The sequence below is a fragment of the Pezoporus flaviventris genome, unplaced genomic scaffold (assembly GCF_033815535.1).
Source record: "Pezoporus flaviventris isolate CSIRO_AGI_PZ_B2104156 unplaced genomic scaffold, CSIRO_AGI_Pfla_v1 ptg000045l, whole genome shotgun sequence".
Lineage (NCBI taxonomy): Eukaryota > Metazoa > Chordata > Aves > Psittaciformes > Psittacidae > Pezoporus > Pezoporus flaviventris.
Window position 1 is genome coordinate 21,935,864 of NW_026892593.1, and position 19,192 is coordinate 21,955,055.

The window sequence follows — 19,192 nt, forward strand, 5'->3', positions numbered from 1 at the left end:
CCATACACTGATTACTGTGTTGTAGGCTAATAAGAATCTACAGGTGATTCACAACAATTCAAAAAAAGCTCCCTGCTTCACTACATGCCCTGGAGCCTCATACCTGATAATACCTAGAGCCTTGCTGATCCACTTCCCTCTAAAAGCAATAGAGAATATGAAGCCAAAGGTGCATGTTAAAGAGTGCTTCAGGCCTTTCTGCTGGAAAGACAGGAACTTCCCGCTTCCCCAGTGCAATCTGGATAGCTGTGTAGGCTTCTTGAGGAGATGTCTCAGGGCTCACAGGTCAGCCTAGAAGCTTTGCTTTGTGATAAAGCTCCTTCTCCACCCTAGTTAGGGCATCAGAAAGGCTTTTGGGGACACCCAAACAGCTGCCTTCTTCATAAGTTTACAGACAGGCTTTTAAGATCACTTGGACATCTTTTACCCAAGCAAAGAAACGAGGAAAAGTGGTCCTCTTGCATGTGATCTTTAATGGGCATGGAGGAGATAGATGTCTTTATTCATAGCATGGAAGGCTTGAAATGTGTTTGCTTATGTATTTCTCTTATTTATGTAGCACATGCTGAAGAAGAATGTATCAAGATACCTGTGCAAAAAAGATTAGAAAGCCAATCTATTTTACTGAGATCAGCAACTGTTCATGTAACCACATCTGATAGGTTTATCTCCCAGTATTTTCCTCTAATCTTCCCCTTGCTGCAAGCTAGAATCTTCCTGTCATTCTCTATGTGGGATGTTAGTGCTACAAGTAGATTGGAGACATATATTTCATTTCCCCAGCCTGTTTTTCACTTTTGGAACTTAATTTCATGTCTTCTTGCATCTTACTGGAAAACAGCATAAATGCCCTCGCACCTTCTTCAGAAGAGATGCTTGAGAACACAGTGATGCTTCTCCAGGCTGATCAGAGCTTCTGGTTTTGGTAAAGCCTCTTTTACTTTACAGAAATTTCCTCCTACTGAGAATGGCCTGGTTTTCAACATGTTTTGTAGAGGGGCTCTGAGAGATACAGATAAAATTATCTGGAGATTTTCTTAACTGAACATATTTGAAGGTTATACCTCTTCTCCTCTTCTAGTTTAAAATAATTGTAGAATCATAGAATAGTTTGGGTTGGAAGGGACCTTTAAAGCTCACCTAGTCCAAACCCCCTGCAATGAGCAGGGACACCTTCCACTAGATCAGGTTGCTCAAAGCCCCATCCAACCTGTCGTTGAACACTTTCAGGAATGGGGCATCTATCTACTCTCTGAGAAACCTGTGCCAGTATTTCGCCACAGAATCATAGAATCATAGAATAGTTAGGGTTGGAAAGGACCTTAAGATCATCTAGTTCCAACCATGGGCAAATGAACATTCATCTAGTCCCTGCCATGGGCAGGGACACCTCACACTAAACCATATCACCCAAGGCTCTTTGCAACCTGGCCTTGAACACCACCAGGGATGGAGCATTCACAACTTCCCTGAGCAGCCCATTCCAGTGCCTCACCACCCTAACAGGAAAGAACTTCTTCCTTATATGAGATCTAAACTTCCCCTGTTTAAGTTTTAACCTGTTACCCTTTGTCCTGTCACTACAGTCCCTAATGAAGTGTCCCTCCCCAGCATCCTTATAGGCCCCCTTCAGATGAGATCTTCACACAGCCTTCTCTTCTCCAGGCTGAACAGCCCCAACTTTCTCAGCCTGTCTTCATACAGGAGGTGCTCCAGCCCCCTGATCATCCTCGTGGCCCTCCTCTGGACTTGTTCCAACAGTTCCATAACCATCCCTCATCATAAAAAATTTCTATGTTATATCTAGTCTAAATTTAGTCTCAGTTTAAAACCATTACCCCATGTCCTATAGCTACAGACCTAAAGTCTATCCCCAAATAATGGCTCTGTTTGTCTGCTGCTGAGAAGTATATTGATTTGGGGTGAGCTGTAGTATGAGCAATAACAGCAACCAAAAAATAAATGAAATGTTACATTAAGACCAATTGTTGGAATTTGAAGGGTCTGATTCCTCATTCAGCGTACTGATATAAGCAGATATTTTTATTCCATGGAAAGAAAAATAAAATGCATGTTTGTTCAATATTTCAAAAGCTTATTCCATTTAGAACTGCATGGCAGTCTAAACTTGGATGAAAACCAAATAGTTAAGCAAATTATCAGCATATTTTGATGATAAAATGTTTCTCAGGAGGACAGTAAGAAACAAACATAGATCAAGATTTTTGAAAATACCTTATAATTTTAAAGGTTTAAATTAAGGCACTTTAAAAACTTCTAATTGAGGAACAAAGCGTATCTTCTATAGGATCCTTTGGAAGACCTTAGATAAAGTGTCCAATAAAATGGGATATAAAAAATATCACTGAGAGCTTGTTTAGAACAAAAGCAGGGGTTTTGGCCATGGCAGAATGTTTGCTGTCAGAAAAGGAAAAGCCAAAACCCAACTATTGTCACACAACCTCTCTAACAACAATAAAATCCTTCAGTATAAATTCAGCATAGATCTGGACAAACCTGACGCTGCAGAAGATGGGGAGAACATCTAAATGTTTCATCAAGGTTTATTACAGAGCACCCTGAACAACTGCTTACTGCTGCAAAACCCCATGAGGTGAGGTAGGGCAATGCTGTGTTAAGATGCTCATTTTCATCCAAGACAGCTGCAAAACCCTATTAAACAGCTTGACAGACTAATTAGCTGAAGTACAGTGCTGAAGAACAGTATTTCTTTGGTATTATTCCACTAGCTCACTTGAAACTCTCTCTGCTGCACAGTGTAGACACATTCGTCATCTGAAAAACTTACCACCATTTATTAAGTGATGATCCCCTCATGACTCAGTTTGTCCCTCAACCTTTATATTAAATTCTCATCTTCAGATTTTTGGAGCTAAATATTCTGCTGCATGTCGAATGCCATAAATAGCAGCTGAATCTAATGAGGCCTGTATCCAAAATCATAAAAGAACTCACATAAAATGCCACTTCCATATTTATTTGAAATGTTAAAAACTCTCAGTCTTCTCAGGCATAATTAAAACTTGTGTTCTGCATGAACACAAGTATTATGATTTCCCCCTCTAGGAAATAATGATCTATTATTTAATGGCATTGAGGCATGTTTGTATGACTGGCATCTGACAGATTTCATTAAAGTCGTATTTCTTTGAAAAGTGAGATCCGTAACTCTGTTTAATGTAGGACTCCCTCTGTGCATTTTATTTGTGCAGATAGTGAGCATGCTTGTATTTTCCCTCTTTGCTGACAGTAAATCTGCTTCTGGTATTAAAGAGCAATACATTGAAGCAAGCAGAAATTAGACCAATTTTGTATGTAAATTTAATGTATGCAATACATATTATACAATATATGTGTGTGTGTAAATTATATGGATTTTCTATTTGATGGAGTTAATTAATGTTTACCTTACTGCTGGTTTCACAGAGTTGGCTTAATACCTAAGAAGGTGCTTTGCTGTTCAGACCCCCCACCCTGATCTATACCTTCAAGACTGTACAACTTTCTGTCCTGCAGTGCAACCCCAGCAGCTTGCTCCCGCACAATGCTGGACCAGAACATCAGCCTACAGGTGCCCTGGATCTCTGTGCGCACTCACCAGCAGGCTGAGGACCAAACAGTGATGAACTGCGGGTCTTCCCCACTACTACAAGAGAGATTCAAGATGTTGCCCCACTCAAATTTGCATGTCTTGCTTACCAAATGTATTGCAGTCATTAGCTAACCACAATTCTAATTCCTATATTTGAATGCTCTTTCATTTACTACTTCCTTTGGTGACTGTAATTACATTTCAGAGCTTATTGGCTGGGAAAGTCAAATGACATGATATGAAAAGAACAAGATTAAAGCAAGTTTTCAACTCTGTCAAATACACAAGATTGTACTCTGAATTTGCACCACATAAGACTGCCATTCTTTATCCCATAGTTAGCTATACACAGAAATTGTCCTTTCCATTCCATTCCTTTTCCTTACAGCTAATGGTTAAATTATTATGCTTTGAACAGTAGGAAAAGGCCACATCAAGATAAAGTATGGCAGAACCTGAAGTAACTTCTACAAACATAAACCCAGATTTTCAAAAGAGCTTTCTTCCAGTGACCCTAAGGCAAACATTGCTCACAATCTGCAATCTTTTATTGTATTTTATTAGTATTATTCAGAACTACTGCTAGTACTAATATCTATTAATTTTAATAATTATGGTTATTATTTTGATCACAGGAAGTACAGCTATCTACTTGGGATAAAAAGGGCACTTGCATCTTTCAGGGCATTGTCAAGATTTTACATGTGGATGACTGCTTCAATCACTGGATAGCCACATAAATAACAATATATTTAAAAAATAAAAATGAATGTATTTATATGTTAAATAATATAATCCTATATGGAAACTGACAGTAGTAGCTGGTTCTGTGTTTCTCCACCAAGGGAGGAGATAGAGTTAGAGTTTAGTCCCTAAAGGGCTGAGAGAGGAGAATTCGTTTTGGATCAGAGGGAAATAAATGGAAGGAATCTAGAACAGTCATTATATTAACACATGACTTTCAGTACCTACAGGGAAGGCACAGGCAGTTGCTGCGCTCAGTGTCTCCCCTTCTCCCAGTGCCAAGTGTAATTATAGACAGCAGCAACAGATGCTGCCAATAAGCTTAAAAGGAGAAAGGGAAGTGGTAGGACTAGAAATGCAGAATCATACAGAAAAAACAACAGGAGGAACACCTGAAAACACAGTGACTTTCTCTCCCCCAAAGACAGACCTGCGGCAGCAGTGCCTCTCTCTCGCTTCAGTTAAACAGATGGTTGCAAAGGCTCCAACGATACAAAGATCACAGGATATCCCACAAAGCCATAGAAGGAAGGAAACCAGTAGCATTGCTTAATAGTCTGCTTATTTTACAGTCAAGTGGATTGCCAAGCAACTAAGCTATAACAAGTCCCATATTTAGGAGAAGAAATGTTTGTCTTCTGTCTGTGCCTGCTTGCAAATGGCAAGTGGAGGGCATTTCTAAGCCAGATAAGTCGAGTACAGCATGTTCCCAGAGTCCCAAGTCTGTGCTGCTGAGCAGCCGGTGTTAATCACAGCAGCAGTTGACACACACCTTGCAAGAGTCCAAGTTTCTCATCATCCGTGTGACTTACACTCTCTATTGCTCAAAACAACAAAAAAGCCCTAAACCCTGCAGAATCCGAGATTCCCACACTACTTAACATGACCAGATCTCTTTAGGATAACATAAAAGACAACTCCTCATGACAGGAACAGCTTGATTCAGTAGTCAAAGCCTGTGCATTGAAAGCTGTGTGAGATGCTGATACAGTCATACAAGGCACAGACAGAATACTCTCAGGGACCAACAGCTGGAGGCCAAGTAAAATACATCCTAGGGCACCTGAAATGGCTCTATATGCCTCATTCAGACAACTGATCTGAGCTCTGAATGACCTCTTCATGTCTCGCACTCTTCAACTGCATCACTCACCAATAAAAATGGGTTAGTATTGCTATTAGAAAGCAGCTATATAAAAGTACAAATATACACAGTGTGCACATTTGGTAGCATACCTTAAATCAGTGACAAAGACTAAAAACATAATATACCTTCTGAATACAAGTAGATATTGAAGACTCTCACCCAAGAGAATCATCTTGTAAACACAATGCTCAAGCCTGAAGAAAGATGTGATTTGCCCAAACAGAATATGCTGAAGGACAGCAACTTCCAAGACTCCATGTTGTCAGGTCCCTATCCCAGAGCATCCCCCTGCTGGAGAAAGACAAGCAGCAAGAAAACAAGCCTATGGGTCATAGGTGACAGTGGGGCTAAATGATGCCAGCCTGGGTCATCTATGCCTGTGACATTTCAGGGATAAATCTAGATTGTCAACCTCAGCACTACTAGCACACAGGGGAAGATGTAATGTGATGGACATCTGTTATCTCATTAATGGCTTCTCAGGCAGCCCCTGACTACCTTTATTCAGAAAATACATCTTTTTCCTGTCTCAGCTCTCTAACACCAGTGTTTTCCAGGATTCTGCCTAATGGTTATAGAATAAAATTTAAGGTGTGATGGAAAACTATAATCTAAATGTACAAGTAGTACCTCAACTTAGACTGATATCACATTAATGCCCTGCTGAAATATTAAGGAATGAAAAAGAATTGTTAAAAAATAATTATTTAAAGCTATCAACCAATTTTGAAATGGGTTCTTTTTGTAACTCGCTGATTTACTTCAAATAATAGGATCAAATTAATGACAAAACCACTATTTTCCTTCAATCTGAAATGATACTAAGAATCAAAGTAAGATTCAGGAGTGGAAACATCCACTAGCTGGTTAGTGCTAAAACTTGACTGGAGAATGACTAAAACATCTTTACTTGGCAAATTACTGCATTTAAAGTTGCTGTTTTCAGTTCCAAATTTGCTACATTTCATTGCCTTGACTCAGTTCCTCACTTTATATCCCAACACTAAAGCTGACAACAGAAACCACCAAACCCACAACTGCCAACTAGACTTCTCCCTGAAGGAGGACGTGAAAAGGTAACCTACAGCTTCTTTATTACATACAAGCTATACGTAATAAACATTGTATGCACATGTAAAATGTTTATTGCATAAAAGAGGAGCATGTGTTCTTATAGTTTTACCCAGTAACTGACACAAATACAACTAGAGAACACAAAAATGGGGGTATAAATAAGTACAACATAAATTCCGCCATTGCTTTAAGCAAGTGCTGCCCTGCAGGCACAGCAGCTAACTTCTTCCACTCACCACAGGCACTTGCTGCTAAACAACTTTGAAATCTTGCTCGAAGCAGATGGAAATAGTGACTGGAATTGGAAGGAGCATTGCATTTTACAGAGATGTACTGAAGTGAAAGTGTTTCCAGCTGTGAAGCTGTAGCTGAAGAGCCAAATTCTCTTCCTTACCTGTTAAAGATGACCCTTGTCAGTCCACTCAGAGACCGGAGAACCCCAGGGAGCAGAAAACTACCTAACGGCACCTGATGAAAGTCGCCTTTCAAAACTAGGTGCTTAACAAAATAATTCACTGAACAATTTCTGAGATAATGTCATGAATTGTAACTACACAAACCAGAGTGGCCACAGCAAGGTCTGGAGCCCGAAGAACAGCCAGATATGTTTGTAGTGGACAAAAGGAGTAACTCTGGTGCTGAGATGCACGGTGCATCGCCCTGAGCCCCATCAGCCAAACCACATGCAGTGCTGGGAGTCAGTCACTAGCAACAAACAAAGTGACAGGTTCAAGATAAAAATATGATAGACTGCACCAAGCCAAATAACTGAAGGTCGTGTCATAGATAACAATAACTATTTTCCCTGGATGTCTGTCCCTTCTACAGGAGGACAGGCTTGTTGCCTTACTTATCTTTCTTACTGTTTCAGGGATTCTGTCAAAAAAAGAGTAAGTCTATTAGCTTCAGAACAGATTTATATCCACTTTCAAAATATTCAGTGCCTGTTAACTGATTCTGGCTACCTATACTTTGGACTCTGCCTTGTTTATGCCAGAGACCTAGCTAAACCCCCTCTGTAACAGATCACGCTCTCTAAACCTGTTCTGTCCATCACAGTCTGAGAAATGGCTTTTTTTAGATTTACTGAATTGATTCAGTGCACCTTTTTATGCTCAGGCAACCCGTCAGGCATGCTGTACGGTCTGTAATGGAAAGAAGAGCATGGTGCCTTTTACAGCTGAAGACTGTAAAGACTAAGCTTCCAGGGAGAACCTGGAACACTGACTGTTGGAGGTGATCATACAGCACATGAAACTGTGGTATGTTCAGCCATCTTCTCCACTGTCACCTTTAGAGTTCTCAGAAACAGGGAGGAAAATCAGTATCTCTTCCAGTAAATTCCTGAAAATACGAGATTTTTCAGGATAAAGGGAAAACGATCCAGCAGGAAAATCTCTGTGGGGCCATACTGGTGGTGCTGAATGGGTGACTAGGCCTCACTCAGAAATTCAAGTTCTGAACAAAAGTGCCTGCAGAGCAGCTGGAAGCTGCAGGAGATCTCAGCAATAAGCAGAGACTTTCAGTTATTTTGTCTGCACTACAAGATGCTAGATTTAAAACAAGCAATGGATTGAAGGGGATCTGAAAGTAAATGCAGCTGGAAAGAGGGGAGCCATCACTGAGGCAGGCATACATGCATTTGCCGTTCCCACTTGTTCATTAGAGAAAGAGAAAAATTAAATGGAAATGCCTCATTTTCACAGGAGCTGAAAATAACACGGCAGCCCATAGGAAAGCACAGCTGGTACTGAGGCTTATTGCTGCCATCAAGGCTGAATGGCTAGCAGGATTAGGAGCAAGGCAGGCTCAAACAAAACAACACCAGGCAGTTTCTCCTCTCCCTGGCTCCCACCCCACCCCGGTTCTGCTCCTTCCTAACTACACTATTAAGTCACACCCCACCATTAAATCTGCCTCAAATGGCAGGCTGCACCAATCTGTGTACAAGACTACAGCTTGGGCTCCTGCCCGTTCTGTTACAGCACAGATTGCTTCCCGTATTGAAGAGGGAACCATCTGGGAGAAAGTGCAAATGCTCGGCTACTTAATTGGTGCTGTCAGTAAAACAGGCTACAGTCAGGATTGACAGACCTAGCGAAAACCACAAAAACTGCCACTGGAAATGAGGGTAGGCAACAGAAGCCTGCCTCCACTCCAGAATCTGAACAGATTTGGAAACAAAGTAGGATTTGTGTCAGCCGCCTCAACCCTGGGTCACCACCCCAGCCCAAGAGACACTGCCCTATTCTGCCACCCCAAGCAGGAGCAGGGGGACTGGCTCCACGGACATGATAAACTCTTGTTCACATAGCAGTGAAGGACTGTGTGATAACATTTACTGTGGCAAATCATCTACTATCCACCTTCTCATCTAGATACTGGAGTAAAGGGAGGCCCATGTCTTGCTTTTAATTTCTAAAATGGCCTCATTTACTAGGATCACTTCAATAGCATTTCCAGCATTTGCATTTTAGATCTTAAGGATGTCTTTTGATTTCTTCCTGGGAATGGCAGCACATCTTCACAAAGGGTGGGCAGGACTAAGCATTCCACCATGAGGCCTGCTCACATCTGCCCCTCCTACAACTTGTCTCATCCTCCCCTCTCTCTTAAACATATATACTCAGGGTGCCTATTCAGCATATGAGGTTTTAGCTCTCGTGCTTTCCAAATCCCCCACAATTCAAGAATTTACTATTCCAGGATCTTCCATGTTGCAGACTTCCTTGTCTCTTCTAGCTCATTACACCTCCTCGGTTTTCTTGTTGCTCAAGAGTAAGATAGTCTGACCTCTTCCTTCAGGTTTCCAGCTGTTCTTCTTCCTCAACTTATTTCAGTCACCACAGATCAACAGCTTGTAAAATATATTATGTGCTCAATTCCTGTTCTTGTCATAATCTCAAGTTTTAAAACCAGCTCAAGTTTAGTATTTAGATCCAGAACACAAACAGTAGGCTGTGTGGTGGAAAGACTAACTTTCATACCACCTTGCACAATGGTTTATGTACTGAACTATGACAGCTGACACCCTCATAAATTTAAGAAGGTTCTCACCTCATGCTCTCAGAATTGTTGATGCTCTGCCACTATGGATCAATAGAAGTATCTCTAGGCTCTTCCACTAGGAAGCATCTTAGGGAAGCATGGCCTTATCTACGGGTTGAGCGATTGACACTACCTAGCATCCATTTTCTTGGCATGCTCCAAATATCTAGCATTAGCTTTGCAGAAACATCACCAGTGGCAGCAAGAAGAAAGAAAACAAAATTATTCATGCTATGCCATGAATAGATGACCCATAGTTCATCTTTGGCAGATGTGAAATTTAAACCCTTTATCAAAGGCCATTTGTGCTTGTTAAGAAACTGAGAGTGAATTGTTACAAAAGACATTAAAAACAACAAACCATGTTGCCATTTTTACATGAGTATTGCTTTAAAGCACTCAGACCTGCCTGCACCCACATTTTGACACAGTATAGTTCATGGACATTTTTATTTCAGCTAAGAAGTTTATTTCAGTTAACCTTAAACCTACATTTTGTTAACTCAATCCTAATTGAGAATCTGTGAAGGTTTTTTTGTCCCATCTTAATTAACTGTGTTAAAAAAATATCACACTTTCATTTAAGCCTAAGGAAGGGTACGTATAAGCAAACCTTATAACAGATCACCTACTATTTCTGAGAATAGTAAGCACAGAAAAAACTCATCAATTAGCCCAAGCTTTTACAAATCGAGCAAAAAGGTTTTCAACACCTATTTAGGACAAGTCTCTTATTGCTCAAAACCACCCTTACATGCTGTTCCCAAAGAAAAGGTGACCAGCTGCAAATGGCCAATACTCAAACTTGACTTGTACCTTAAGTCAGCTGCTGTTGTTAACTTATTATCGGACATCACCATCCTGCTGTAGCTGGTGTGAAATCATTGCACAGAAGTAATCAGATGAAACTGGGCTCCATGAAGGCCATATTTTGCCGTGGGCTCATGTATAAGGCCCATAAGAAAGCAACTTTCTACAGTAAAAGGGACGTTAGCTCTACTTTAGCGCGTAGCTAGCCCTCCGTTCTTCTTGCCAAGAATAAAAGCAAATGAAATGTTGGGAAACAATGTGATTTTTTAAAACGTTCTAAAATATTTCTTGTCCTATCATGAGTATCTTGTTCACCAACTCTTTTATAGTATAATGTCTCAGACTGTTGTTCATAAGTTTATTTTTGTTAGACTTCATTAGACATCCATATCAAACAACAACTTTTGCTATTATTTGTTCACTCTCATTTTCTTCTTCAAAATTATTTAATGAGGCAAAGTCTGTGTGTCTGGATGCTAGAAAGCACAAGCACACCCCAACCACTATGATTCAAGTTCAGGATTTAATAGTTGCGCATCTTTCCCTTTGAAAGGTTATTTCCAGACTAAACTTTTGAAACAAAAACAGGACTAGCAGCCTGATTTTAGCCAATTAAAAAACAAAACCAGTAACAAAGCTATCAGTAACCTCCAGCAGCTGATTTTCAGAGATGAAATTCCAGCTTCTGAAAGCCAACTTGGCAGCATAATCCTCCTTACCTGTACATTAGGCAGCACATGAGTCAGCTGCAATGCAGGCTTGCCTGTGATGCCTGTGACATACCTCCACCCCCCTTCAGTGAGCATGTCTGCAATGCTTCTGGAGATCAGAGCGCAGTCAGATTTCCAGATATATGTAAATTTCTGGGCTCCCTGCACACAGGAACCAGTGTTACTAACTGCCATGGTACTGAACACCCTGGAGAGAAGCAGTAAGACCACAGCTTCACATCAGCAATGACACGATATTTGGGGAGGCACCTTCAGGCTCTTCCTTCACTAGGAAAAAAGCTGCTTTAATGTTGGTCAACCAGTCTGTTTTACAGCCCTAGTAAGAAGAGGGCAGTTACAGTTTTAACTCACAACAGCTGTCAAAGTAAAAACAAAGATTAAAAATATGTTAAGAAATATATATGCATACAGTACATACATATAAAAACTGGGATGTTTTTTGAACTCCTCTGACCATAGTTAGATTGCTCAGTGACATCAAGTCACCTCTTTCTCCCCACTGTAAACCAGAACAGATCCGGAGTACATACAGATCAGTGAAGGAAAGGAGAACAACTGAAAATGCCAATGCCGTGCATTTACTGCCAAGCTGCAGGCAGCAGCTGCTCCCGCAGCGCCTGGCTCTACAGCGAGGGTGGCTGTGCTAACGCTCCAGATCAGAGAGTTGCTTTGTTTCCTCAAGGAAGCCTCTGCGTTTAAGGGGATGCTATTAAGGATGGCAAGTCCAAACATGAGCTTTTTCTTCTTGTCTTCCTGCGTAATTCTGTGTGAATATTCACCTATACTTTATTTATGAAAGAATTGATTGAATGTCACTACAGACACACAAACAAGACAGAACCTAAATAAATGCCAGGCACGCTGTTCACTGAACTTCTGCAGTACAGGGCATTTGTTTTAAATCTACGGCTTCATTCCTGTCTGACATGCAGCCAAGACCCGCAGAGACTCCAAGTCATTAGCATACATGCAATGCCCCAGAGCTAATATCTATCTGCTTGGTCTGTTAGCACAAGCTAATGTCTATCTGCATCCAGACGGTCACTGCAGGCTGTGACACACAATGCCCACAGCAGTGCCACCTTCCACAGTGTGGAGGTGTATCCTAGTATAGTGAAAGACCCAGGCACAGAAATACTTAGACCTATGAAGATAACACTGGTAAAGTCCCATGTGAATGCCCTTTCTTTATCGGACCCTACTCTGCAGTGACAGACCATCAGTGCTTTATCCTGGGTAGGCAACATAATCTCTTGGTCACTGCAGCTGTTGTATCCCTATGGGCTGGGGCAACACCATGTAGTCCCATGAGTTTGTGGCAGCTGTAAATGACACTAAAGATGATGTAGTATGTCTTATTTAACACACTTGAGAAATCCTTCATCCCACCGCCATCTCCTCGTGCTATCACAACATCCCAGCTGAAGCCTCAGAAAGACATCAGTAACATGTCTGCACTGGTAGAGAAATCTGCTCCCGCCTGTACTGCCACAGAGCCCCTTGTCTGTAACAAAGGACACTGTATACTCATGTTCAGTGTTCACACATTAGGCCATTTCCTGGAGGAATTTCCACTCTTGAACATGAAGTTACAGCTCAGATCTTGCTGCTTTTTATTTGGCTGCTCATTTCCACCATTCAGAGCTTTTCTCCATCCATCTGCTCAGGCAGCCTGATTATCACCCTCTTCGCTCTGCACATAATAATAACAGCTTATCTGGAGTTATCACTATGGACCATGCAAGCAGCAGAGGACACAGAGAACAGCCGGGCAGATGTACATTGCTGAGTTACAGGAATACTTTCCCCAGCTTACTTAACCCTCTAGAAGAATTCTGCCTCTACTCACTGCCTATAAAATTTCCAGGGCTTTTTAGCTGGACTTGTTTGGGCTCATGCCCTTGTGGATGACAAAGCACACCATGCAATCTCCACACAACTTGACATGTTTCTTTACCAGCTAATTTGACATTTCTGATTTACTGTATTCTCTTTGATAATCTAAATAGAAGCTTGAGAGTATTTTTTCAGCAGATGGATGGTTTGAGTGACTGGTTATTACCACTATGCAAATACAGCAGCACAATTTACTGCCACTGCGACAGTCCTAGACACCTTACTAATACTGGTAATGAATGCAGCTGACAGGAAAAAAGGTTAGTGGTGCTAATATTTTCCACGTTCAGCTCTTTTTGTGAATGTTAAATACACCTTTTTAGCATCTTTCAGTACTGCTAATTACAATGCATCTCTTTTCTTTTTTTATATTCGTGACCAGCAGTATTTTCCTTGTGCTAAGTCAGTTCAGAGTCAGTGTGACTCATGTTAAACATCGATAAGTCAGTGATATATGCAGTTCAGGTTCTGCTTGGGATGCTATCTTCTTACAGCAGTTTTTCCTTTTCTCGTAGCAGAGATCTTGTAAGTGGAGTCAGTTGCCATCTTCTGAGCCCCGTGGAGGAGCAGTTTATGCCCTTCCCCTCAAATCTGCTTTCTAGTTATGTCTTCATCACACAATTCCTTACTACTATTAAAAAATGCAGCAAAGACATGAAGTGAAACATGTCTGATCTCCTTTTTCTTCTCCCATCCAGGAACTTTTGTAATATGTAATTAAGTACATTTTCCTTTTGCTGCCCTTGCACGACCACATCAACTCCAAGCCCATATCCTCTCAAAACTCCTTGATGCACCATAAGACAGGTACTTCCACACTAAGGTGAATACAGCAGGAAATCTAAATACAAGACAGCTTTCCAAGACTCAGCACTAAAATGCAAGTTGGCATTTGCTGGAGTGATGACATACATGAAATCGTATCATCACTGTAGACTGCAAAATCACTGGGCTAATGAGTGACATGTTAAACGTGAGAGGCCAAGGGAGATGGATTATCTTTCCATTGCCATCTTCAAAACCACCTCACTGCTTCAAGGACTACAGGCCTTTTGAGTGCAAGGCCTCACTTCTGGAATGTTCTTCCAGAGTTCATTCCCATCACTTTTTCCTCTCTGTTCAGTCAAACCTTTACAAGAGGGAAGTCCCCACTATAGCCATATACTTCCTCTGAAAAGCTCACCAACTTTGTATTGTTTTCAACTTAGGTTCTTGCTTTGACTGAAACACTATCTAGCATGCTTTGAGGGTCACTTCATCATCTTTTGTCCCACTGCACCAAGGAAAGAGCTTCCTAGCCACTGTATTTCTCAAAAAGAGGTCAGACATACCAGTTTTTGGTTTTGTATTACTGCCTCATAGTTTCACAAGGATGTCCCTTCTACTTTCCATGTACTGATCAAAACATTTAAACCTCAAGATGCCATTTCCAAATTAAATCCATGGAGAGCCATAGGAACTCCTAAAATACTTTTCATCTAATGCTGGAGGGCAATGGCACATTTCTTGGTCTAGCTAAAATATGGGTTTACTTACACTCTCAGTTTCTGAGCATCTTAAGTCAATCTCTCAGTATAAGCTTCACCTTGATCACAGACAGCAAAGCCAGCCAATTTTCCACTGAGCTACACCAGATTCTGGGTAGCAAGTGTTTTTCTCTGTAGTTGTAGAGCTTATTTCCCGAATATAAAGCCTCAACATCCTATCCTTTACAATAGGGAACATAATGGCATTTCTAAGATTCTGTCATCTCTCAATGGTCACTGTGAAATAGTCTAAGTGGTGATGTTACTACCTCAGTATTTTCACCAAACAGGAAAGACATCCATTAATCTTGAAATCTGCAATACTCTATCTCTCTGAATCCCACATGCTCTTTTTGTAGCACATTACAGACCTTTTCCTGGTGCTTCAGGGATCTAACTCAGAAAAAAGAGACTGCAAAGAAGTGGGTTTTTATTGCTGGGCATGCCTGCTAATCACCCTCAAATTACATGAAACTACTGCTTCTACACCAGCTCAAACAGTATGACACAGTCCTCACTGCATGTACTGCACTTCCTATCTGGGTCACATGGCCCAGAGGGACTCTAATAAGTTGTCCTTGGGCATAAAGATTTATCCTTGTTTCTGGTCCTGTCAATTAAACTGGTCAAAGGACAATGGAACTGCAGGAACCTCAGCAGCCAAATACATTAGTTTACAGTTACAGCTTCTGGTATGTTCCTGTAACCTCCCTTTGACGTACAGTTGCCTGAGAAACCAGCATAACATCATTGTGAAACTGTGGCAGTCATCTGATGCCAGGTACCCATACTTACTACGATTACTCATCTTGGAAATTCAGGACAACAGTGGGCTATTTATACTCAAAAAAATAGGAGCATTTTGGTCATTTGCTGGTTCAGTGGAGCCCACGGTTGCCAAGGCTGACATCTCACCAGACTTTCAATGGCCATGTCCCACCCTTGTGCCACTGCCCATTTAGTCACCCCATGAATCAGACTGGGGAGCCAATGAGCTCAAAACTGACTACCTGTAGAAGTGGTCAGGTTTTGGTTGGCTCTCCCACTGGTGCCAGAGGAAGGAGAAGGCAGGTATACCAGCCCAGGACAGCAGCAATGATGCCTATCAGATCATCCTTGTTCTTAATATCTGATAAGATCTCTCATTTCTCCACTGTTGGCTGCTGCTGTTTTGCAGGGGTTTGTAAGATTACTTTTCTGATGCCACAAAATCAATTATCTTAGTGCAACCTTGCCCATTTACTGCATTCTGGCTTGAAGAGAATCTGGGGGAGAAAAAGTGCCCACAAACAGCATTTTCTGAACTTACAGAGCAGAAGACAGTACAGTGAGCCTAGGGCAAGCACAGCAGCTTTTCTGGCACACTGAAGTAAGCAAGGTCTCCCCTCCTCCACAGCACTCCCCAGCTCCTCATGGAGAGCAGCCTTCCAGTATCAGCCTTGCGATGGGGGAAAGCTTCGCCTGCCCTTTGGTTTTGCATTTCTCCTACCCTTTGGTCCGCTCTCCTTTGGTCCAGTCTCTCCCTGCCCAAGCACAGCTGCTGATCTGACAGACAGGGACCACCACAAACACCTCCCTGAACAGCCCCGGATGGAAGAGTACCTCCCAGGCAACCTCCCTATAACTCTCACACTTTAGTGTCGCTGCTAGGTTAAAACACTCTGGCATGAACGAATGCAGCAGTACTGAGAACATCACCTCAGACACTGACAGCAGGTATTTGGGTCCTTTCAAGAGTGTTGGGGCGAGTGGTGTACATGTGTGTGCAATTCCCTCCTCGCAGCTCCCTACTGAGATACTCTGAGGTACCTGAAGAACACTTAGTGTATGTTCTCACACATGCATGAAATGGCTCTTTGCTCACTTTACAGATTCTGAACCACATCCTGCCCAATTCCTTCCCATTACAGAGACTGATTTGGTGAAGCCATGCTGCCCTGACCACCCCCAGCATTCATGAGCCCCAACAACCATGGCTGCTCCTGCATTTCAGTTTAATCTGTGCCTGTACTGTCTCTCCTGTCAGCTTGCAACTGCCACTACTATGAGTTAGACAAGGGATTTTGCTGGTTATTTTCCCTAGGCTTGGGGTTATCTCTTCTCCCTGAACTGAGGGTGTCCTTCTCTTGGGGCCCAGCTCATCATCATCTCACCTTCAAGAAGACTTCATTCTCAACCCAAGGTTTTATCAAACCAAGTTCTACTCACCCCGTACAGCATCTAAAACAATTACAGTGAGCCGATAAACCTGTCAGGTCAGCAGAAGAGGTGGCACAGGATGGAGAGCTGCCCCCCCATGCAAGCTGCCCCCCCGGCAGCGGGTCTGCAAGTAGGTAAGCACACGTGCCTGATAAAAAATACTGGGAATGTCCATAGAGCAACTGCCCTGCACAGCACAGCCCTTCCCACAGACACTTCTTGGGGGTTTTGCTTTGCATACTCTTGTCTTTGCTCAGCGTTAGCAGCTGTTTGTGGATCGCCTGCTGCCTTATCCCTCTTCACAGGCCAGCCTCACCTTCTGTTTGTCTTTCCTTGCATCCAGGAGGCGATAAGCAGATGCCTCTGTTTCTACAATAGCCCTTGGACTATCTTTTACTGCCCTTCTAACTGCTGTTAAAAGCAAGATGAAAAAACAGGAATGCTGAATAGGAGTTAACTTGTTAAAATATTTTGATACTGAGTGACAGAATGAAGGTTCTAAACCAGGATTTGCTTCTGACCATTTTTCTTGGGTTTTTAATCAAAGAAGAGAAAAATAAAAGCCTAAATACTAATTGTAAACAGGAGGATTAAGAAAAATGCAATTTGCTCATTTCATTGGGCAGCAGCAGAAATGGCTACTGTTGTGTTTCAAGGACCAGATGATGCTGAATCTCATTGACTTATTTTGTTTTGTTTATTTTATGTTCTAGCTGGACAGAAAGACTAACTAGTCACATTGCTGTCATTTTACAGCTTGGAAATACGAAGGAGACAAGAGGAGACGGAAGGCCAAAAACCACCATCTGAGACTGCATTCTGAGCACATTCATTTTGATGCCGTTTTCCTTCTTTGAGAGCAAACCTGCAGCTCCCCAGCAGTGGTGTGGGCAGGGCTGGTTACTGGGGGGGGGGGGCTGCCCAGCATCACCCCACTCTCCTGTCCTGTGCCAAATCCCACGACAGCAAGCAACAGCACACCCAGCCTGGCCCGAAGGACCTGAACCCGCGTCCCAGGGAGCCCTTTGGTATAACAAGATCCAGGCCCAAGCAGAGATGCAGGGGAAAAGGACTGCACAAAGGCAAGGCCATCACACTGCCTTTCCCTTCCTCTGGCTGGGGAAGGCAGGCAGGGACTGGCCACAGCCTCTGCTTGGATCAATGGCAACAAACCATGTTGCATTTAACCCCTTGTTTAAAGGCAAATCATGCTGCTAGACCCTTCTGGGAAACCGGTATTGGCTGCTACAAAAGGTCCTGTTGCCCTTTTCTGCCTTGTGGGAGCCACGGAAACAAAAGCAGCCACAGCTGCTGGTGGTACAACTGGTGACCTTAGCCAAAAGCTTGATTTGACAAGCAAGCTGTTTATTAATGCACCTCATAAAACAAGAGAAGGAATACAAGGCTGGATAGCTTAACAAGACTGAGTAATTTTGCTTTCCAAGTATGCAATAGGCACTCTCTGCAGGAGGGCAGGTACACCCCTGATGCTATCTCGCAGCAAGTCAATATACATTTTGCAGAGGCAGACTCCATGGATGCACATGGGGCTCACAGATCTGGCAGGGTATGAACAGATGCAGCTGCAACGTTCGGCATCTCGGCTCACACTGCACAGACCCAGAGCTGCAAGCATGTTTACAAGCATGCATAGAACAAGTGTCCCTAAACAAAAGAAACTTAAAGACAAATTTTGTGTTTATGCTGTCTGACCTTGACCAGTGTTGTGGCAGAGGAGGGGAGAGTTGACAGAGCCAGGTAATAGGAATGATTAACCCTTTGGGAGCATGGGGCTTTGACAGCCAGGAGGACACGATTATGAGGTATCCCAATGCTCTTACCACTTCCCAGGAAGAGCCAAGCCACAGAACGGGTCCCAGCCTAACAACACGGAGTCATTACAACATGCTGCACATTAGAACACTATAAAAATGCCACTGCTTCATATTCAAATGAGACACTTTTCAACAACATGCAGTACTATTTGTGCACAAAACACAGTGTAAAGCAACTGTTCTCTGTTTTTGTCACCCGACAATCACTGGATCAGACTGGTCTCCATACAGCCACACTGTCACCAGCAACATTATTTATACACAAACCCTCAGCCTTCCTCCATGGCCAGATTTGCCAGGTAGGTAATTGCTGCTCCTGTTGAAGCTAACCTGTCTGGCTTTCAGTGACATGCGTCTGCACTGCTATTATATAGCAGACTGCCTCAGTTGAGATTTTCCAGTGCAAAAGATCAGGAAGAAACAAATAAATGATCCTATTATTTTGAAATTTTATCATATTTAGAATTCCACCTAATTTAATTTTGGATTCTCCAGTTACAGGAGGGATCCAAGACAAGCCGCCTTTTTCCTTGGAACAAAAATGAAGCAAATGACACAGATATTCTTTT

At 42.3% G+C, this 19,192-nt stretch overlaps 1 protein-coding gene across 3 annotated transcripts in view; it reads right to left on the reverse strand.

Moving 5' to 3' along the window:
* ST7 (suppression of tumorigenicity 7) overlaps positions 1-19,192 on the reverse strand; it is a 149,638-nt gene that overhangs the window by 92,394 nt on the left and 38,052 nt on the right. The gene's annotated exons all lie outside the window — the stretch shown is intronic.